Source organism: Balaenoptera ricei, chromosome 11 (genome assembly GCF_028023285.1).
Source record: "Balaenoptera ricei isolate mBalRic1 chromosome 11, mBalRic1.hap2, whole genome shotgun sequence".
Lineage (NCBI taxonomy): Eukaryota > Metazoa > Chordata > Mammalia > Artiodactyla > Balaenopteridae > Balaenoptera > Balaenoptera ricei.
Window position 1 is genome coordinate 10,630,576 of NC_082649.1, and position 20,144 is coordinate 10,650,719.

General features: G+C 47.4%; 1 protein-coding gene across 3 annotated transcripts in view; it reads right to left on the reverse strand.

Moving 5' to 3' along the window:
• GFOD1 (Gfo/Idh/MocA-like oxidoreductase domain containing 1) overlaps nt 1-20,144 on the reverse strand; it is a 103,174-nt gene that overhangs the window by 8,366 nt on the left and 74,664 nt on the right. The window lies entirely within an intron of this gene.

Sequence of the window (20,144 nt, forward strand, 5' to 3'; positions counted from 1 at the left end):
ACACGTGTTTTCTTTCAGCTGAGAAAAGCATCAGCAGAAATGACCTGTCTAAGCCCTGCTCTCTGCCCTCTGGCCCTTCTTCCATATAAGTTGGGAGGGGAGCCCCTTTGGAGAGATTAAATCCCTCATCTTCAATCCCCAGGACAGTTCCTGACAAACAACTTCGTGACTCACAGCCCTAATCTGATGTGTTCACTATAATCCTGACATAATTTAAAATAGCAATTACCACCACTCGAGGAGCACCGACTCTGTGCCAGAAGAGGCTGCATATTTTACATTCCCTTCCATTTTTGTGTGTGTACACAACCCCCCAAGGCAGGTACTAACCCTGTCCCCATCTCACAGACACGGAAACCGAGCCTCTGAGAGGGGAAGCTATTTGCCCATGGCGCCTCAAAACTCAATGACCAGGACAGCTGGGATTTGAACCCAGACACATGCTCCCATTCTGGCCAGCCCCACATGTCAATGCACACATGTGCAATGCCCACGGCACCACAAGAGGGCTCCCAGGAGGTGGTGTAACGGGCTGGGGTGAGCACCAGAAACTGGGGCAGTGGTGGGCGGGTGTGCCCAACGCTCAGCTGAATTACCGCCCGCAGTCCCACAGCAACTTCTAATTTCAAACCTGAGATGGAAATGGGTCAGCGTGACCCATATTCAGCTCCTTTTGTCAAGGATGCCCTCTGTGGGCTCTGAAAGAGGGGGGACAGCCAAAGAAAGGAAGTCAGCACGCGGCTCACATGGACAGGACTTGATCTTGAACTGATTGAGATGTTCAAGTGCTTTTCTGTATACAACCCACCCTTAAAGGCCAGCCCCCATCCCACCAACCCTTTTTATGGACTTTCCTCCACTACTTGGGCCTGTCATCAGAGCCCTCCTTTTTGCACAGGAATCCCTGTCAGTAGCTAGATTTTCTCAGATGGTTTCATGTATAGTAGTATCATCTAATCATTGAGCCTGTAACACCCATAACAGGGACGGCACTCCTGAAACACTTTTCACTTGCGGTTTCCTTATTGGTCGATCGCACACATCTCCCCCGCTATGGCTCATACAGGTTGAGGTTGAGGATATAATGTTGGGAAGTTTCTAACCAGCTCCTTCCAGCCTAGGCATCCCCAGGAGAGAAAAGAAAAGCTCGCCACTTCTAGCCCAGGGAAACCAAGAGGAGAGGTTTAGAAACAGCGGTGGGTATGTGGGAGCCAGCTTCCCAACCTCCCTGCCTAGAGGTGGCCCATACAGAGCCAAGCGTTGAGCGGGGCAGGGAGGTGGTGAGAGGGCCCCTTGGAGGACAGAGGTCTGGGGTTGGATGCAGTAGCTGCAATGATCAGGACTGGGGACAGAGGACCACCAGTCCCTCTATGCTGGTCCCAAATAGCCAAACGACACCCACCGCACCTTAGTGGTCTTTACTCTGGGGAGTGGCCTGCACTGCCACCGCACACCTGGACAAGCCAGAGCCAGAGGCACCACCTGGATCCAGGGAACACAGCCAGTCACGCAAGCCTCACTTTCCCCATAGAAGCCGCCACCTTCAGCAGCAGAGGCGGGCAAAGGGGAGATTACTGAACAACTGGGCCACCAGACTCATCAAAAAGAGGCCGAGCTGCTTAGAAGAAAATGTAAGCGCCTGGGTTGGTGAGATGACCGGATTGCACTATGACTCCATTTCCTACCTACCCCCTAAAGATGGAGCTTAGCATGGGGATCAGGATGGCTACAGAGAAATAAAGAAATCTGTACTTCCTCTTCCTATTTATAGTGGGAATTCTCATCACACATCCCAAAGGGTGGGAGACTCGCGGTAGCTCCCAAAGCCTCCCCAGAGTCCCCGCCAAAACCTCAGTCCCTGTCAATGGCAAGTTAACACGCTTCAGAGAAGCGCTGTCCTCACTGTACACATAATATGAATGCAAGACAAGACTTAAAACTAGGCAACTTCTCAAAAAAAAAAAAAAAAGTAGGAAACTCTTTCCATTCAAGAGGGGTCATGCTTTAGTGAAGGGATCATAGGTATATTCACCGAGCAGGTGTTTTGTTTTGTTTTTTTTAATCACTATATTTCACATAGTCTAGCCTCTTTTAAAGAAGAGAAAGATCCAGAAGTACTGGGTTTCTTCCTCCAGAGCCTCCCGCACAACAACCATCAGCTGGAGCTGAATAGTGGCCTCTGTAGACCACAGTCCCCACCAATCCCTATTGCTTGCCTATATCAGTTTTCTACTGCTACCCTAACAAACTACCATGAATGTGGCAGCTTCACGCAACACCCATTATCTTCCACTTTTCTAGATCAGAAATCCAGGTGGGCACAGCTGGATCTCTGCTCAGGGTTCCACAAGGCTCCCGCCAGAAAGAATGTGCTTCCCAGCTCATGAGGTTGTCTGCAGAATTCAGTTCCTTAGGGCTGCGGCCTGAGGTCCCCTGCTGCTTTCCTTGCTGGCTCTGCAGCCTCTAGAGGCACTTGCATCCCTCAGGAGCGGCACCATCTTCAGGCCAGTATCAGCATCATGCGGAAGGCAGTCCTTCCCACGCTTGGAATCTCTCTGACTTCCCCCTTGGCCAGCAGCTAGAGAGAACTCTGTCCTTAAAGGGCTCCTGTGATTAGATTAGGTCCACCCAGATCATCTCCCTTTGGCCATACAACTAATCACAGGAGTGACAGCAGGGGGCGAAGGTCATCTTAAAATTACTCCAGCCCAGTCCCTTCATTTGCCTGTAAGCCCTAGAAAGCTCTGCCAAGAGGAAGATTCTCGAGTATTCTCCCAAGTAAAGCGCTTCAGACACGTGTCAACATCCCTTCCAGACCTCCCTTTGCTTCTGTGTTCTTGCAGTAGTTTTTACGCCATCAAACAGGACTCGGTGAGGTACTCTAGGCTTTTTAAAACCTATTATTAGTCTCCTCATTACCACAGAGATCGTGTCCCCAATTCAGGGCTCCCAGTTGGCAGTGGTAATAGGAACAGGGCCAGGAAGGTGGCAGACTTGGCCTCTGGGCGCTAGAATGAACACAAGGAAGGGAAGGGGAGCTGAAATTGTTACGAACCCACTAGGTGCCCGGGCTTCCCGTTGGCTCAGTTAAGCATCATACAGGCATCGTTATCCCCATTTGTCCAGAATAGCGAATGGAGGCCGAGAGAGACCACGATTGCCCAAGATCATAGACATGCACAGGTCCAGCTGCAAATTCAGTTCTGATCCCAAAGCTCTATGTTTTCCATTTTCCGTGTAGGGAACTGCTACCAGTGGGAGGGTGGGAGTAGCGTTAGGTGACTGAGCCTCAGAGTACCAGGCAGGTTAATAAAAGAAGCCCAAACCCTTTGGGCCCCGCTGGACCCCAGCACTGAGTTGAGAAGTGATTCAGGAAGGGGATGGAGGGAGGGCGGAGGCCAGTTACTGCTTGGAGGCGGAAGAGCTGAAAACCAAGAAGGGTTGGAGGCTCCACATGGGAGAACCACAGCCACTGCTGTCCTTGACAGGTAGACGTCATTGCTCTACACCTGTGGCAGTGAACTGGCCAGAGCAACTGAAAGAATATTATCAGGAAGGAGAGTGGCCGTGGAAACACGGTGGTGACTGCGTTCCCACGTTGAATAAAGGAAGCCCTTAAGGGTCTGGCCTTCTGCACGCAGGCACCTGCTACCTTCGCAGAAGGAACTAGGTAGCAATGAATGGTCTTGCCTCATACTTCACCCCTAAGAAACAGTGTGGCAGCAGGAAAATAACAGCAGGGCCACACTCCTACCCCACCATGATCCTGGGGGGAATAAGCACCTCGGTGTGTCCAGAAACCTGCCTAGGAAAGGAAAGCAGTCTGATGCTCTAAGCTTCCTCACGTAGAAACAAGGGATCTTGCCCCCAGCCAGAAGCGGAGGGAACAGAAGTTCAGCGTTTCTGCTGATGTGACCAGACAACAGTAACAAACCTCTCCCACAGCCAGGAGGCAAACCGGATCCAGGGCTGTGGATTATCAGGTCGGGATCATCATTCACAAACCACTTCCCAAAGCACCTTCACCTACAGCATCTCTGCGTGTTAGACCAAATCTGTGACGAGGGGCAGGCGGGGAGGGAGCGGTGGGAAGGTGGTGATGATTAGAAACAGAGAAGTAACCTAGAATTAACTAGGTGTGTGTGTATGTTTGGGCGGGGTGTGCTGGAGATTCGTAACGTTCAGGGGTTGCCCAGCACCCGCATCTCCCTGCTCCACGTGGGAATTTCCCGTGTGGGCATCTTGGTGGGAAGCAGAGCTTCTTCCCATTATGGAAGCCAAGCCAGGGGTTGCTTTCCCAGCAGCCTTTGCAGTGAAGGCACAGGCACACCTGGGTTTGGCCAACCAGGGACATTGCCTGGGCCTGGAACGCGAGGAAGCAGAAAGGTGGGGAGTCCAGGCTGGCAGTGGGGACGGCAACATCGGTCTCCAAGGGCTGCGGTGGCAGTGACGCCAATGATGGCACCCGCGGCCCAGGGCCAGCATCATCGCAAGCAACAGGGTCCCCGTCGACACTGGGTGGGTTTCTCTGTGTGATCTGGACCGATTCCAGCTGCCAAGCCTTTCTTTGTTCTTCTTGTTTTCCAAGCCTGCTTCCCCAGGCGCCTGAACACTTCTGTGATGAATTAATGTCCTTTCAAAAAATTCCATTCTGCTAAAATCGGCCAGGCAATTTCTGTTGTTGGCAGTTAAAATGCTTCTCTAGTACAACAGGTTTACAAGCTTTCTGGACCCCTTTCTGAAAAGATTGATTTGGGCACGGAGGAACCACTGAGGGCCTATAAATAAAGCAGCCCAAGATCCAGCGTGATTTATTGGAAAGGGAAGTGGAATGGGGGTCGGGGGGACGTGGATTGAAGTTCTGATTCTGGCATTTTGGAACAGTGTGACCCAAGCCATTTGATGTTGAGGGAGCTCAGTTCCCTTATTATAAAATTGGAAGAATAACGGCTTCTTCAAAAGGCTGCCTTAAGGATGAAATGACAACAGGTACTGTCCTGACACATGAAAAGTGCTCATGAACGTCTGCTGAATTCCATAACACATCCAAATAAAAACAGCTCATGTCAGCTCTGAGAGAGACAAAAATTCAAAAGAGATCAGAGGCAGGGAGGTAAGTGCATCACAGCAAGGGGTGGGCGTGGTGGTGTGTGGTTTTGGCAGTGGTTAAGGTACCAAGACTTGAACTCGAAATGGGTCCTAAGTCTGGCTTTGCCACTGATGTGATGTAGAAAAGCCATCTGTGAAATGGGACTGATTGATACCTGGCCCTGCCAGCTTGATAGGACTGCTAAGAATACGAAATGAATAGTTTTTAGGACAAAGTCTGCTGGAAGGAAAAAGCCTATTGCACGAATGAAGTTACTGCTGAGATGCAGTAGCAAAAAAGTCCCCCGAAAAAACAAATCTGCCGCAGCGTGCTCTGCCTGGAATCCCCGGGCTGGATGCTAGACGCTCTCGTGAATGAAAACAAAACACAGAGCCGACAGGCACCGGCTGGGGTGCTGGTTCACTTGACACGGGGCACACCCCGGCAGGGACTTCCGTTGGCATCCCTGGCTATGTGGGGTGGCCCGGGAGGCGAGGCCAGGCAGATGGAAAGGCAAAGGCAGCATGAGACATTCGGCTGAGCACCTCATCAGCTGTTCCTGCAAGTAACTGAAGCTCAGCTAGTGACCAAGGCTGCAGATTGGAATCCCTTTTCTGAGAACCACCCCTCACCCTTGGCTGCAGCTGATGTCTGCACGGATCTGTGCTACCGTCATCACCAGGATGAGGGCCCTGTCCACAGAACTCAGAACCTCAGAAACGGGCAAGACTCGGGGAGCGTGGGGTTGGCAGGGGGACTTTACAAAGCCCCTGACTGAACACAGAGATCCAGTCCTCCCTGGAGCAGCCCACAAGCCTGCCACATCCTCCCTCCACCAACGTTTTCTCTTAAAGAGACAGCGTTCAGTTTTTCATCTCTGGTCCAGATGACAATCCCCTGCATAGAGCAGATGAAGATTTCAGAAAATTTAGTCAACCGTGGCTGAAAGGCCCAGGTGCTGGCTAGGGTGAGTCTTAGAGCTCTGGCGGTTTTGTTGTTGTTGTTTTGTTTGGGCAACAATTTGCAAACAATGCAGGTTCTTGTAAAGGCAAAAACCTAGCTGGCAGGAACTCCCAGAAAACTGGGCGTACCTGGGTCTGTGTTTGCCTGAGCAATGCTAGCTGAACGCCTGAAAAGCGAGAAAGCTCGTGGGCTGCCTGGTGATGTCAGGGGGAAGCAGCCCCATTCTGCAGATGAGGAGATGGGCTGAGTCAAGTCTTAATGCTTTCTCTCCCACACAGTACTACTGTGAGGCCCTGAAGGAGGCGGGATACAGGCATACAGGTGATAACGGCTCTTTATACGTCCGGAGGATGGTGCTGCACGGAAGGGGCTCTCTCTGACTCCCAGAGGAGGGCTCTACGTGGGCACAGCGCTGGAAGAAGCCTGGCCTGGGGCTCGTGAACACCCGGCCACACATCAGACTTGCACAGAACGGTGGGGAGATGTCCAGATATCTTAGACACAGCAGAGCCCTGAAGGTATGCCAGAAACAGAGAACAAGGACAGAGACCCAGGCTTGGTTTGCTCTGTTCCACAGTGGGGCGGGTGTCGTTCAGGGCCCTGGAGAGCAGGCAGGTGTGGCTTGTCCCCGTCCCTCCTCCGCGACAGCCCTCACCCACCCACCTCTCATTAACCCCTCCTCCTGAGAAAAGCTTGTCGTGCTCAATCGCAGGAAGTCTAAATGTCCACCCCAGGAGGAAGGGTTATGGAAACAACTACCATGTAGTGACTGACGAGTGCACTAGGTACAAAGCACCCGGCAAGGCGCAGCTGCGCTCATCAGATCCTCCCAACACCCTGGAGAGTCACTGTCATCCCCATTTCACGAACCATGAAGCCAAACCCTCGAGAATCGATGCCCAAATTCACATCCTAGTAAGTGGTAGAGCCGGGATTCAAACCCACATATTCTGGTTCCCTCCACATACCCGTGGCTCACCTTGAAAAGTACATCGCGATTCTAAATACAACTTGACAGGCAGTAAAACATGACTGCCGAGGAACCCAGTTGTAATCATGGATTTTCATGTCATTATTCGCTCATCCCACAAACACTGAGTAAGGGCCTCCCGGGGAAGCAGTGGGAGGGAGGTGCCCAGGCTCTACCTGGTCTCGTATTTTCCACTACTAGTTTCTGTGCTTTAGAACCACAGTTCCCAGCCTGAACGTCTCGGCACCCAAGGCATCTAGGGACCCCACACCGAACTCGCAGGGGCACTGCAGTGTATTTTTAATTTTTGAGGAAAACATAGTGGTACTCGACGTCTATCGGATGCCGCGGGAGATACTCGCTCTAAAAAGTTCACAGTTTCAATACTGACTTGCACTACATTCCTTTCGATAACATGCCGTCTCTGTGAAGCTCGGTTATCGGCAGTTGCTGTGATGAAAAGCAAATAAACTAATCAAGGCAGGACGGGAAATGAGGGTGGTGTGTTCTATCTGATTCTGTGGTTTGAGAAGTTGTGCGGTGCCCAGTGGGCACACATATCCCAGTGTAACTCATTCTGATCATTTAAGAATGCAATACAAATATTTTTATTCCTTCAATTTATGTGTTAGTTTTTCAAGTATCTGGTATCTTGTTGAGACATACTATATATGTCTACTGGATACTATTTGGATCTTATTATTTGGACTTACTAAATGGAATTGCCAGGTCTTTCTTTTGGCCTAGGACCACCATGAAAAAATTACTGAGACATTAAGAGCACCATGAATGAAGAATGTTTGGGAACCTTTGTTCTAGAACATTCTATGTACTCTCTCCCCTAACCCATGATTAGAAGTTCTTTAAAGGCAGGAGCCATCTTATACTGGTCAATACTTTGGTTTCTCCTTGGTATAGTTCTTGGCTTGCTGTAGATACTTTGTAGTACCTGTTCACAATTTACAATAGAAGTCTGAACCTGAAAAAAACGTCTGAACCTGGCCTGCAGAAGCCCTTAAAGATCCACAGAGGTCCAGCGAGGTGTGAGTGATACAGGGGCTACTGATACTCCAAGCTCACAGGTCCCACCAGCTAGGGGGCAGAGACGTGTAGGGCACCTTCCTGACCTTAGAGAATAAATAAAACTTTCTGAGCTTTCTGATGCAAAGTAACACAATCAACTGTCTCTTAAGGGTTTTAAGGACACATGGAGATATAAACTTTAGGTATACATCACTTTAAACTTCTGAGATTCTGTTTAATTTAAGCTGAATCTATGATCATGTCAATGATCTAGGTGATTTTTTTCTAGTCTCAAAAGGCAAACCCACGCCTCTAGGAAGACAGGCCCCTCAGCACAGAGGGCAGGGTCAGAGGTGGTGGGCAGCAGCAGAGCTCAAGTCCAGCCCTTGGGTATCTCCCAGCTGGAACTCTCCAGCAGGAGTTGCAGGGCTGCTTCTGTATCTGCTGACCAGGAGAGCAGAGTAAACTGGTGCTTAGCAACAGCTGCAGACACTTCCCTGGCGGGGGTGGGAGAAGAGCAGAGGAGGTCCACCGGGAGGCTGACGTTCTCATCTCAGGCCTGTGTCAGCATCTCCAGACAGGACTGGCAGGAGAGGACCCACCCAGGCACCTGCTCCCACAGGGCTCTGGTCCCAATCAACGAGAGATGACATCAGCAAGCTAAAAATGCCGATGGAGCTCATGCAACGGTCTTTAAACGGCCTTTAAAACTGGCAAGTGATGATGGTGGGAACCTTCTGTAAAAACCAATCGTTCTGCAACAAGGAAGGGTTGCTGTCCTGCTTGGGGCTGGGGAGAGGAAGACAGGGGTCTGGGACCTAGAGAAGATTCCTCTCGTGCATTTCTGCCAGGCTGGGAAAGGAAAGAACAGAATCATTTTTCTTTTCTTTCGGTGCATTAAGGTTAAGCAGTCATCAAGGGGTTTATGAGTATAACTTATGCTATTAGCTCACTGAATAGCTGAGTGCCTTTTTTATGCAGTTCAATTTCTGTTGAGGGGGTGGGAGGGTGAGAGAAGAGAGGTAAGTGTTAAGTGGGGTAGTATAGGTGAGGGGCAGGTAAAGCACCGTGCCTGAAACAGAGCCATTCACCCTTGTTTCCGGTGTAAAGCCTAAAGAATGGTCTCTGCGAAAGTTAAAGCACTCATAGAGCAGAATAATAATAGCAAATATAACAATAAATAATAATATATAAGAATAAAGTCATGAACTATTCCCTCTTCAGTCATGTCTGCTCTGTCTATGCAGCTCACTTCTCCTTTAGCTTTCTTTTCATACCTCGTTTCCATCAAACACCAGTTTATAAGACTCTCTATCCTTATCGGTTACCTTAGGGTAGTGAGTTTGGGCAATTATCCTTATTTTTTCAAACAACAGCTTTGTGTTTATGGACCTCGGTTCTCCTTTTATTCCCAGGCCCTAAAGGGTCACTACATTGATGTCCCAGAGAGTCTCCAGCTCACCCCAAACCCCCTTGTTAAATCCAGGCAAACAAACCTGCACTGTGTTTATGCTGGACACACGCCAATGAATCAGCAGTTCTAGGGCCACTGCCTGGAAAGCTGACTCGAGGCAGTGGCTCCGCCCACACTGAGGAGGAACCTTGTTCTGCTTGGGGGACATGGGGCTGTCCCCTGCTATCCAGAGCCAGCAGAAGCGTCATTCACCTGGCAGAGCCTGCTCTCGAGGGCCGTCACCCACTCCCCCACCAGTGTGTGGGCAGCACAAAGCTCCTCTCTCCAAACCCCCTTTATCCTGCTGCCCTGCCTGGTGGTTTTCAACAGGCAGTGTCCCGCTCCACACACACCTCGCTATCAGAGGCTGAGTAGTCAGTATCTGTGGGCACGAGGCCGGGGACGGGGGGTGGTGGAGACATCACGCGGATCCTGTTCCCATGCCCCGGCCCCAACTCTGCCCCTGTGCATTTCCTCATCCACAAAGTGAGGGGCGGGGCTGAAGCCCCTCTTCCGAGGCACACTCGCCCCCCAGGGTGTTCATCGCCCTGCCATGCACGAGAAAAGGCTTCTAGGGTTAAGAAGTTTGGGAAGTGCTTGTTAAAAATGCAAAATGGTTGCAATTCTGTTTTCCATCCCCAGCCCCAGCCTAGATCTCATTCCTCACTGCCCCAGCAGAGATTCGACTTGCCAATCACCACCCTCGCCCTGTATGCTTCTGTGTATTCCTGTCTTGATGGTTTTTAAAGCAATGTTAAGCACCCTGTTACACAGGCACACACACAATAAATACAAGTTGCAAGCACCCTCTCCATCAGCAAAAGGTTTCTCTAATGTAGTACTTCTTTGAGCCATTAATGATTGCGTGAATCTCCAAGGATTCAACGACACTGGAACAATCCCCCCAGTGATCCAACCTTTCCCCTTTAGAGTAAAGCATGTTGGAGAGAAGAGAGACAGCTAGTGTTTGGACTAGATGTTCCATAGGGGGGGCTCCAAGTATAACATCCACGATTTATATTCTTCATACGGTGCCTTGCTAAGTGAATCACAAATCTGCATTTATTTGGGGGGCATAGAGAGAAGATGGGGGGCCAGAGGGGCTCTGGTGCTAAGTCAGGGCTACCTGTGGTGCTGCAGCTGGCCCTCCACACGGCCTCAAGGGAGGAGAGCACTTTAGTCCTTCTAGAAGCTACAATTCAGGGGTGCGAAAGCACTCAAGGACACGTTGCGGAGCACCTGCTGCCCAACCTCCATTGCACACACACCTTTAAGTTGAGTGAGTTGAAAAGAAAGAGGTTTGGTAAACTGTTTAGAAAAATTCTCAGCAACTGGACATTTAAACGATTCACTGCAAAATTCAAATAGAGGAGCTTCTGCCAACTGCTGATATGCAATCAATTTTTTAAAGGTCCATACTGTGTCAATACAGTGGCTTTAAAAAATGTTTAACATCCCTTTTCCAATCTATCTTACTATGTCTTTTCCAAACAATGATACACATACCACACACACACACACACACACACACACACACACACGCCCCTCCTGTTTAGAAACTTAATCTTTGCCATCGCCCATCGTATGGCCTTTGAGACTTTCCATGCCTTGGCCATGATTTATCCCTCTAAAGGGATTCTCTACTTCCCCTCTGCTAAGTCCTCAAGTTCAAACAGGTTCAGCCTCACTGTACACTTTCCCACCCTCAGACCTTTGCTCCCTTCCTCTCCAGTCTCCACTGTGCCAACCCCCCCTCCAAGGTCCAACTTAAGTGCTGTCTCCTCTGAGACATCTTTCCTGAGGACTCCAAGCCTCAGGTATCTCTCCATCTCTAATTTGCTGCCTGCATCAGGTATAACTTTCTGAACCTTCATTACATAACATCTGGGATTCTTAGCCATATTTTCACGTGTAATATTGAAGCTGCCAACCATCTGTGAATTCTATAACTGTAAGCAAGATTCCCCCAAACCTTCTGGGCTTCAGTTTATATAAAATGTGGGTAACAATAGTATCTACCTTAAAAGATTGTTATGAGGACTAAACGAGATAATGCAGGTAAGCTACTTCACACAGTGCCTGGCATAGTAAGTGCTTAATAAGTGCTATTATTAACCAACCAGTGAAACCTTTGGAACAACCAGGAACCATCTCTATTTCCTGGTGTCCTCCAATGGCCTAGCACAATGACCATCTTCAATAAATCCTTATTCCTTGAAATTAACCCAAGGGGGAAGGAGGAAAGAATTCAGAAGAAGGAAGTTTGAAAGGATACTTAATTATGGTTTTCAAGGATATAAAAGGTTATTTTTACAAAGGATGATGAACATTAGATTTTCTTTTTGTTTGTCTCCTTGAAGGCAAAAGATGACAATTGGACTTAAATTTCAGTAATCTTGGCTGAAACTTTCTGATGACACCAGTGAAGCTGCAGTAAAGAATACTGATGAAGGTCACATGTAGGGGAGCCAGACCAAGGACTGAGTCTGACCTCAGAGCTCTACCACTTATTTGGACAAGTAACTTTACACCTGTAAGCCTCAACTTCTTCATCTATAAAATGGGGCTAAAAAGAGTATCAGCTTCATTGGAGAGTTTTAAGAATCATCTTAAAAACTTAGCACAGGGTCTGGAACATAGTAAGTGCTCAATAAATAGTAATGATGGTCATGTTGTTATTGTATCAAGGGATGTTGTGGAGTTTCTTTAAAATGGTTATAAACAGTTACTTTTAGTAGATAGCTGGGGAACAGGCTGGCCCATTGCTCATGTCTTGTAGATAACTACTTGAGGTTCTGCAATCTGTTAGGCCAGAAACAACTCTGGGGTGGGAGGCTGGCGGGGGTGGGAGGCTGGCGGGGGTGGGAGGCAAAACAACTCTGCTGACCAGGTATGCAGCGTACTTCCATCCTCATTACGAATTGCTTCTTCTGACATGGAAGCAACCTAAATGTCCATCGACAGATGAATGGATAAAGAAGATGTGGTATATATATTCACAATGGAATACTACTCAAAAAGAATGAAATAATGCCATGTGCAGCAACATGGATGGACCTAGAGATCATCATACGAAGCCAGACAGAGAAAGACAAATATCATATGATATCACTTACATGCGGAATCTAAAATATGACACAAATGAACTTATTTACAAAACAGAAACAGACTCACAGACATAGAAAACAAATTTATGGTTACTAAAGGGGAGGGAGGGGGGCATAAATTAGGAGCTTGGGATTAGCTGACACAAACTACTATATATAAAACAGATAAACAACAAGGTCCTACTATATAGGACAAGGAACTGTATTCAATATCTTGTAATAAATTATAATGGAAAAGAATATGAAAAAGGATATATGTATGTATATGTGTGTGTGTGTGTGTGTGTGTTTGTGTTTATAACTGAATCACTGTGCTGTACACGTGAAACTAACACAACATTGTAAATCAATTACACTTCAATTAAAAAACAAAATTGTTTCTGGTCAGTGTGTTTTGCCCCTGGGTCCGCTCAGATAATTGACTCATTTCATATTGGGGGAGACAGGGTAAGTAGATGAGGTGGATAGATAGGAGCAATGAAGTCAGGGAGCTTTCCAGGGAAGAAAAGAAGTGACACGGGCTTTCTGTGGCCATACTCCCTGGCTCACCATCTTTGCGGAAAGGCCCCCATGGACCAGTCCAATGCAGCCCTGAAGGAACACACTGGCATCAAGGCTCTCCATCCAGGTGGAGCAATGGGGTTCCCCCAAAACACAACCCTCTCTCGTTTCTCTGGAATCTGGTGACACCAAAACTTACTGAAGCATTTCTTTTTAATAATGCCAACTCGTGCTGCTTGAGTTTCAAAATTTTTTTAAAAATTGATTCAAAACAACTTTTTTTGTGTGTGTAGGCATCATTACTTATTCAATTAATTTAGACTCTACAAGATAGTACATTATTTTCCTTGGACAGTTTCTTAAAGGAATAATGTATAGGTATTTTGCTAGCTAGCTAACTGATAAGTATATAAACTGTTTTTAAAAGATTTACTTTATCATTAAACATGATCTTTTTCATGATTCTATGTAAATTTTGTATTTCACATAAAAATGAGAAAGCTCTTCATATATGATATGGAAAGTTATACAAAAAGGGCAAGGGGCAGAAAAACGTGCCTGCTATATTACCATCTGTATAGAAAGCAAAGAATAAATGTATATTTGCTTGTATTTATCTAAAATATCTCTGGAAGGGAACATTGATAACCAGTAACGCTGGGTGCCTCTGGGTAGGAAATGGGTGGCTCAGAGCAAGAAATGGGAGGGGGGCTTTTCAGCATGTCTGCTTTTGTTCTCTTTGAATTTTAAACCCACTGAGTGCATTATAAATTTTAAAATGAATAGACAAAATTACAATTTTTGTTTGAAAAGGGAAAAAAAAAACACCTTACAACGTCCTTTGGATGGAGGTAGGGGCCTAAGCTTCAGGAGGGAGGGTCATGGGCACATCCAGCAGTGTGACAGCTGGGCCTTGGACAGGGCCCTCTACCAAGAGGCACTGGGTACACGATAACGAGCCTATAAATCACTCGAAAGAACTCTCATGTCATGGCTGGCCTCTGAAAGGGGAATCTTGTTTTTCCTTTCCTGTAATACAAGAGATTCGTGAGTTATCCAGAAATTCAGAGATTGCGGTGTCATGGGCTGGCCGGCTTAGAAGTTGGGCAGAAGCCAGGCCTGCCCTCCAGTCGCTGTGCGAACTCAGATAAGAGCGGTAGCCTCCCAGGGGTTTAGCCTCCTCATCAGCAAAATGCAGGCAGTAATATCCTGAGGAGCAAATAAAGATAACTTATGGAAAGTGCCCAGCGGCCAGCCCTCACTCATAAGTGAGCAAGAAAGGGCCCAGAAGCCACTGTCACTGGGACAGCCTTCCTGAGCTCCCTGGTCTTTGCTCCCCACTAAAAAGAAACTTCTTGGGCATAAATACCAGCCAGCATCACTCCCACCTGAGTGAGTCCTCAGCCATGAGCAGGGGAAGCTGGGGGCCTTCCCTTAGGGAGGGCCCACTCTGGCTTGTGTCATACCTGGTCTGGGGGGCTGGGACAATTCCAGGCCCAGCTTGGGGTTCATTCATTCCAAAGAGATCTGATCCTGGGACTAAACGTGCCGGTCACTGAGCCTGGGGTGAGAAGGGCAGGCGGAGGGGAACGCAGGAAGGTAATCCTAGGAGGTCACCATTGCCTGCCCTTTTCACAAACTTGCAGAAGAGGATTTAGAATTTGGGAGCCTGGGGAACAGCATTTGTATGTTTATGAGGTTTTTCACAACCACAGACGTATCTATGAAACCACCTGACATGCAAACTAAGCTGGGGAACTGTATCAGTCCCACTTCTAGGTAGTTCACTAGACATTCTCCAAATAATTATAGGCATCATTTATTGATGATGTCTACTCTTTGCAGCCGCAGGGCTAGATGCTTTATCTTTGATCTTTCCTGCAAAGTTAGGTTATCGCCTGCATTTTACAGATGAGGAAACGGAGCCTCGGAGGTAGTATATTTCAGCTGCCAGAGGTCACAACTTCACTACACCAACAAGAGGGTCAGAATTTGAACTCTGGTCTGAGTGGCCACCCTCTTTCAAATGCGCCTCTCAACGTGAGTGCCACGCTGAGTGTCTGCTAGCTGTACCAGCAGCACTGTCCCCTACAGGACAGGTGGCCTTTCCCAAGAGTGCATGCTAAAGATTCCATGTCCCCTGTGGTGGCAGGTTGAAGGTCAACATCCCAATCCCCAGAATCTGTGAACGTTCTCTTATATGATGGCAAAAGGGACTTGGCAGATATGACGAAGTTAAGGATCTAGAGGTGGGAGATTAGCTTGGATTATCCAGGTGGGCCTGATGTAATCACAGGGTCCTTATTAGGAGGAAAGAGATCAGAATGGGTGGTAGGGGACGTGTCACAAAAGCAAGAGGTTGGAGTGATGTGAGAACGTCATCATCAAGAAACACAGCCAAGGCAGCTTCTAGAAGCCGGAAAACATAAGGAAATGGATTCTCCCCTGAAGCTTCTAGAAGGAACGCAACCCTGCCAGCACCTTGAATTCAGATTTCTCACCTCTGAGAATAACTCTGTATTATTTTAAGCCACTAGGACTGTCATCATTTATTACAGCAGCCATAGGAAACTCACACACCAGATGTTTCATGTCAGAGGGAGGGATATTTACCTCCCAGAAGGAGGGAAAAAGTTCTGGAGTGGCAGTGATCACAGGTGTGCAGTGATCCACTGGAAGACCCGACCTTCAGAGCACAGAGAGGCCTGGTGAGGAAAGTGCTCAGGGAAGGACAAGGGCACCCATGACCGTCACTTCGCGAGCTCGCAGCAGTGACCGGGGAGGATTCCTCAGGGGAGAACCCAGCAGTGACTGGGGGCCGTGGAGCCCCGCGGAAGCTGGCCTCAAAGGGGAAAGGGGTGTCTGGCTTCAGGTTCCTCTGCTCTGCATCGGAGGACAGCCAGCCTGCTGTGAGAAATTCATCTGCACTGTCACTACCTGCTTTCACTTCCTCACTTCCCAGGCCCTCCCTCATCTCGGGGGCAGCCCCGGCCATACCCAGAAGGATGGGAGACAGAACATATCATAAAACCCAGAGGAGGACCACGGGAGAGACCGAGGGCCCCGACAGCACCTGGCAGGGCAAACAAACGTTCGCCTCCATCCGCCACGTCAGAAGCCAACGCAAAACAGGAGAGCAGGTGGGGAACAGGAAATATACTTGGCCAGATAGCAATTCAGCCCTAGCAGTCGTGAGAAGACGGTGGTGTCCTGCAGTGGGCGTGTCAGGACTCACCGGCCCACGTGCATCTCCCTGGAGTGTTTTGACTTGACCATTGGGGGGGGGGGGGGCGGGGCGGTGGTGAACATTTTTTTTTTAATACAGGGAGTCTTTTTAAAATTTATTTATTTATTTTATTTTTGGATGTGTTGGGTCTTCGTTGCTGTGCACGGGCTTTCCCTATTTGCAGTGAGTGGGAGCTACTCTTCTTTGCGGTGCGTGGGCTTCTCATTGCGGTGGCTTCTCTTGTTGCAGAGCAGGGGCTCTAGGCATGTGGGCTTCAGTAGTTGTGGAGCACGGGCTCAGCAGTTGTGGCTCGCAGGCTCTAGAGCACAGGCTCAGTAGTTGTGGCGCACGGGCTTAGTTGCTCCACGGCATGTGGGATCTTCCCGGACCAGGGCTCGAACCCGTGTCCCCTGCATTGGCAGCTGGACTCCTAACCGCTGCGCCACCAGGGAAGTCCCAAGGGGTGAACATTTTTACATTAAATATATTTTATATTAAAATAAACACAGACACATGTGGAACCAAATACAAATTCTGCATTAAGTTTCAGAAGAAGAAATTTCCGACTATAGGCCATGTCCCCAGATACTCTGTCTCCTTAAGTCTGTACTCCCTTTTCTTAACAAATATCTCAGAAGAAAGTCTGAGAAGCCGGGTTTAGGGAAAAGTGCCAACACTGGAGCCTTCATAGCTGTGTTTGACTCCTGGCACAGCTAGCCACTAGCTGTATCACGTTAGTTACTGTACTGTGATAAATTATGTGATATAATATTTATTATACATATTATATATATAACATATATGATGTTATATAACACCATATAGCATATACAGTATATATAACACATGTTATATATTATGTATTATATATAATATACAGTATATGTAATATATGTTATATACTATTATATATTATATAATGTTATGTGTGTATGTATGTGTATATATATACACATATATACATATACATATATACACACACACACATATATCTATCTATCTATGTATATATAAAACTTAGCCTTCCTGCGCTTCTCAATCAATGGCACCTTCTCTCTTTCCTGCCAGCCAGGGTTCAGGCCAGCCAGGGTTCAGAGCAGGACCCCAGAACAGGAACCACCGAGGGCCATTCAGGGGCTCAGGGTCTTTTTAAAAAGCCTCTCTATTGACAAAAATGCTACGGACACCAGTTGACTCTGCTCATTCTCTTTATTTCTTCTAGCACAAAACACGAGCTAGTTAATAATAATGTTGGGCATTTAAAAGAAAAGGGCTATACAGGCACTTTGGAAAACAGGCAGATTTTTAAGAATGTAAAACATATAGCGAGGGCTTCCCTGGTGGCACAGTGGTTAAGAATCCACCTGCCAGTGCACGGTACACAGGTTCGAGCCCTGGTCCAGGAGGATCCCACATGCTGCGGAGCAACTAAGCCCATGCGCCACAGCTACTGAGGCTGCGTGCCACAACTACTGAGCCCACGCTCTGCAATAGGAGAAGCCGCCACAATGAGAAGCCTGCACACCACAACAAAGAGTGGCTCCCGCTCACTGCAGCTAGAGAAAGCCCGCGTGCAGCAACGAAGACTTAATGCAGCCAAAAATAATAAATATAAATAAAATAAATTTAAAAAATATATATTAAAAATAACAACACATGTATCGACCCTAAAGCCCAGCAACTCCATTCCTAGAAATGTACTGAAGAGAAATAAAAACATTTGTCAACATAAAAAACCTGAACATGAACGTTCATAGCAGTTTTATTTATGAAAGCCCCAAACTGGAATCAATCCAAATGTCCATTAGCAGCTGAATGGATAAAGGAATTGTGGTACATCCATAAAATGGAATCTACTCAGCAAGAAAAACAAATGAGCTGCTGAGACATGCAGCAATGTGGAGAAATCTGAGACGTGCTACACTGAGTGCAAGAAGCCAGATGGGAAAAGGCCCATACTCTATGACTCTATTTCTATGAGATTTGTTCAATAGGCAAAGTAAGCTATCATGACAGAAAGCACAGCAGTGGGTACCGGGCTGAGGCTGGGAGGGTAGAGTGTGGACCCCAAGGTAAACTCAGGAAACTTTCTGGAATGATGGAAATATTCTACATCATGAGACTGGGGTGGTGTTACATAGGTATATACATTTATTAAAACTCATCAAACTATACACGTAAAACAAATGCATTTTATTGTATATAAAGTATACCTCCATGAAGTAAAGAGAGAGAGAAACAGAAAGGGACAAAGAGAGAGAGAGAGAAAAAGAAAGAGAGAGAGAGGTGTCTGATGTCTTTGATGGCATGTTCCCTTTCGAGGAGGCCAATGCATTGTTTCTCTTTCTCCTAAAATCCTCCACAGTAAATCACGTAATCACTAAGAAGCTGAGTTTCACCCTAAAGGGATTATTATCTATGAAACCATGAGAATGCTGATTTTTATTTTTAAAAGGAGAGACCCTTGGTCTTCTGATATATTGGGGAGAGAGTAAAGATTTGATGGAAGGCGGAAGCTCTAGAATGGACACAGCCAGCACAGGCTATTACACAGAAACGTGCACAACGCTGGGGCCAAGATTTAGCCAGTACACAACCAATTAGAGGTGGAAAAAAATTAAAACATGTATCTATCAGTTGGTCAATAGCCTCTGCCCTGAGATTTCTAAGCATCTCCCCATCATCCAGGACGCCTTCCCACCTCCCCAGGGTCCAGCAACTTGAAGGTTGGCAGCTACACAGACAAGACCCTATTCCAGTTGTAAGGTGGCTTCCGGGCTGATGGGCTGGTGCCGGGGCACCCTGGAGGGGAAATATTTTTAATGCCTCCCCTGCAAGAACAATATGAGTTAAGAGTAATCCACAAGCATATAGTGATTAAAAGAGCACACTTTGTCAGAATGAATTGCTGCCAATGGAAAAAACACACAAGTGGGATTTTTTTTTTAGGCACACGCCATGTAAAAACTCTTAAGGGGTTTTTCCACTTGTAAGCCCGGCTTTGACCCTAATTGCAGACTTGTGTCTCGCTTCCAGATAAACATTTTAAATGATGAGAAGAGGGAAGAATCTTGGAAGAACAGAGAGAAAACCACATCTGATGACTGGAAGCCAGGGATGAGAAATGGGAACACAAGGGGCCCTGAGTGAGAAACTCTTCCGCAGGGCTGGGAGAATCTAGCTCTCCACCCTATTAAATAAACTGAGAAGAGTGAGAGCCTTCTTTGTCACTCCTGAGAACAATTAGTCTTTGTTGCTCAAGTATGGGGGGTGGGGATAGGAAACAATGGTGTTGTGTCCAGTATCTTCCGTAGAGATTATTTCTCCTCCGCAGGTGCTTGGAGAGTTAACAACAGCGTCATACACTGTGTAGACCAATGGACCTACTGCCAGAGGAAATAATTCTATGTTTCAAGTTTTTTTATCTGAAATGAAGCAGGAGGATTCAGATTCCAGTTAATGAGGATTATCTGACTGTAGATGTTAGCTTTGTATGAGGTCAGAGACTCACTGTGCCTGAATTATATAAATTGAAATCCTCAGTGCACGAAAAAGAGAAAAGAGGAGCCATCAGAAAATGAAGGGGACTTGAAAGATAATCACTGCCAGGTTTAAGGGGAGGGCTTGTTTGGATCCTGATTTGAGAAGGCCAACCATGAGAAGACACTCTAGAGACAATCAAAGAGACGTGAATCTGGGTTGTGTAGTGAATGAGAGCAAGGAATTCTTGTTAATTGTTATGGGTCCAATAGTGGCCTGGTGGCTAATTGGAAAGAGAGGGAGGGAGGGAGGAAGGAAGGGAGAAATGAAGG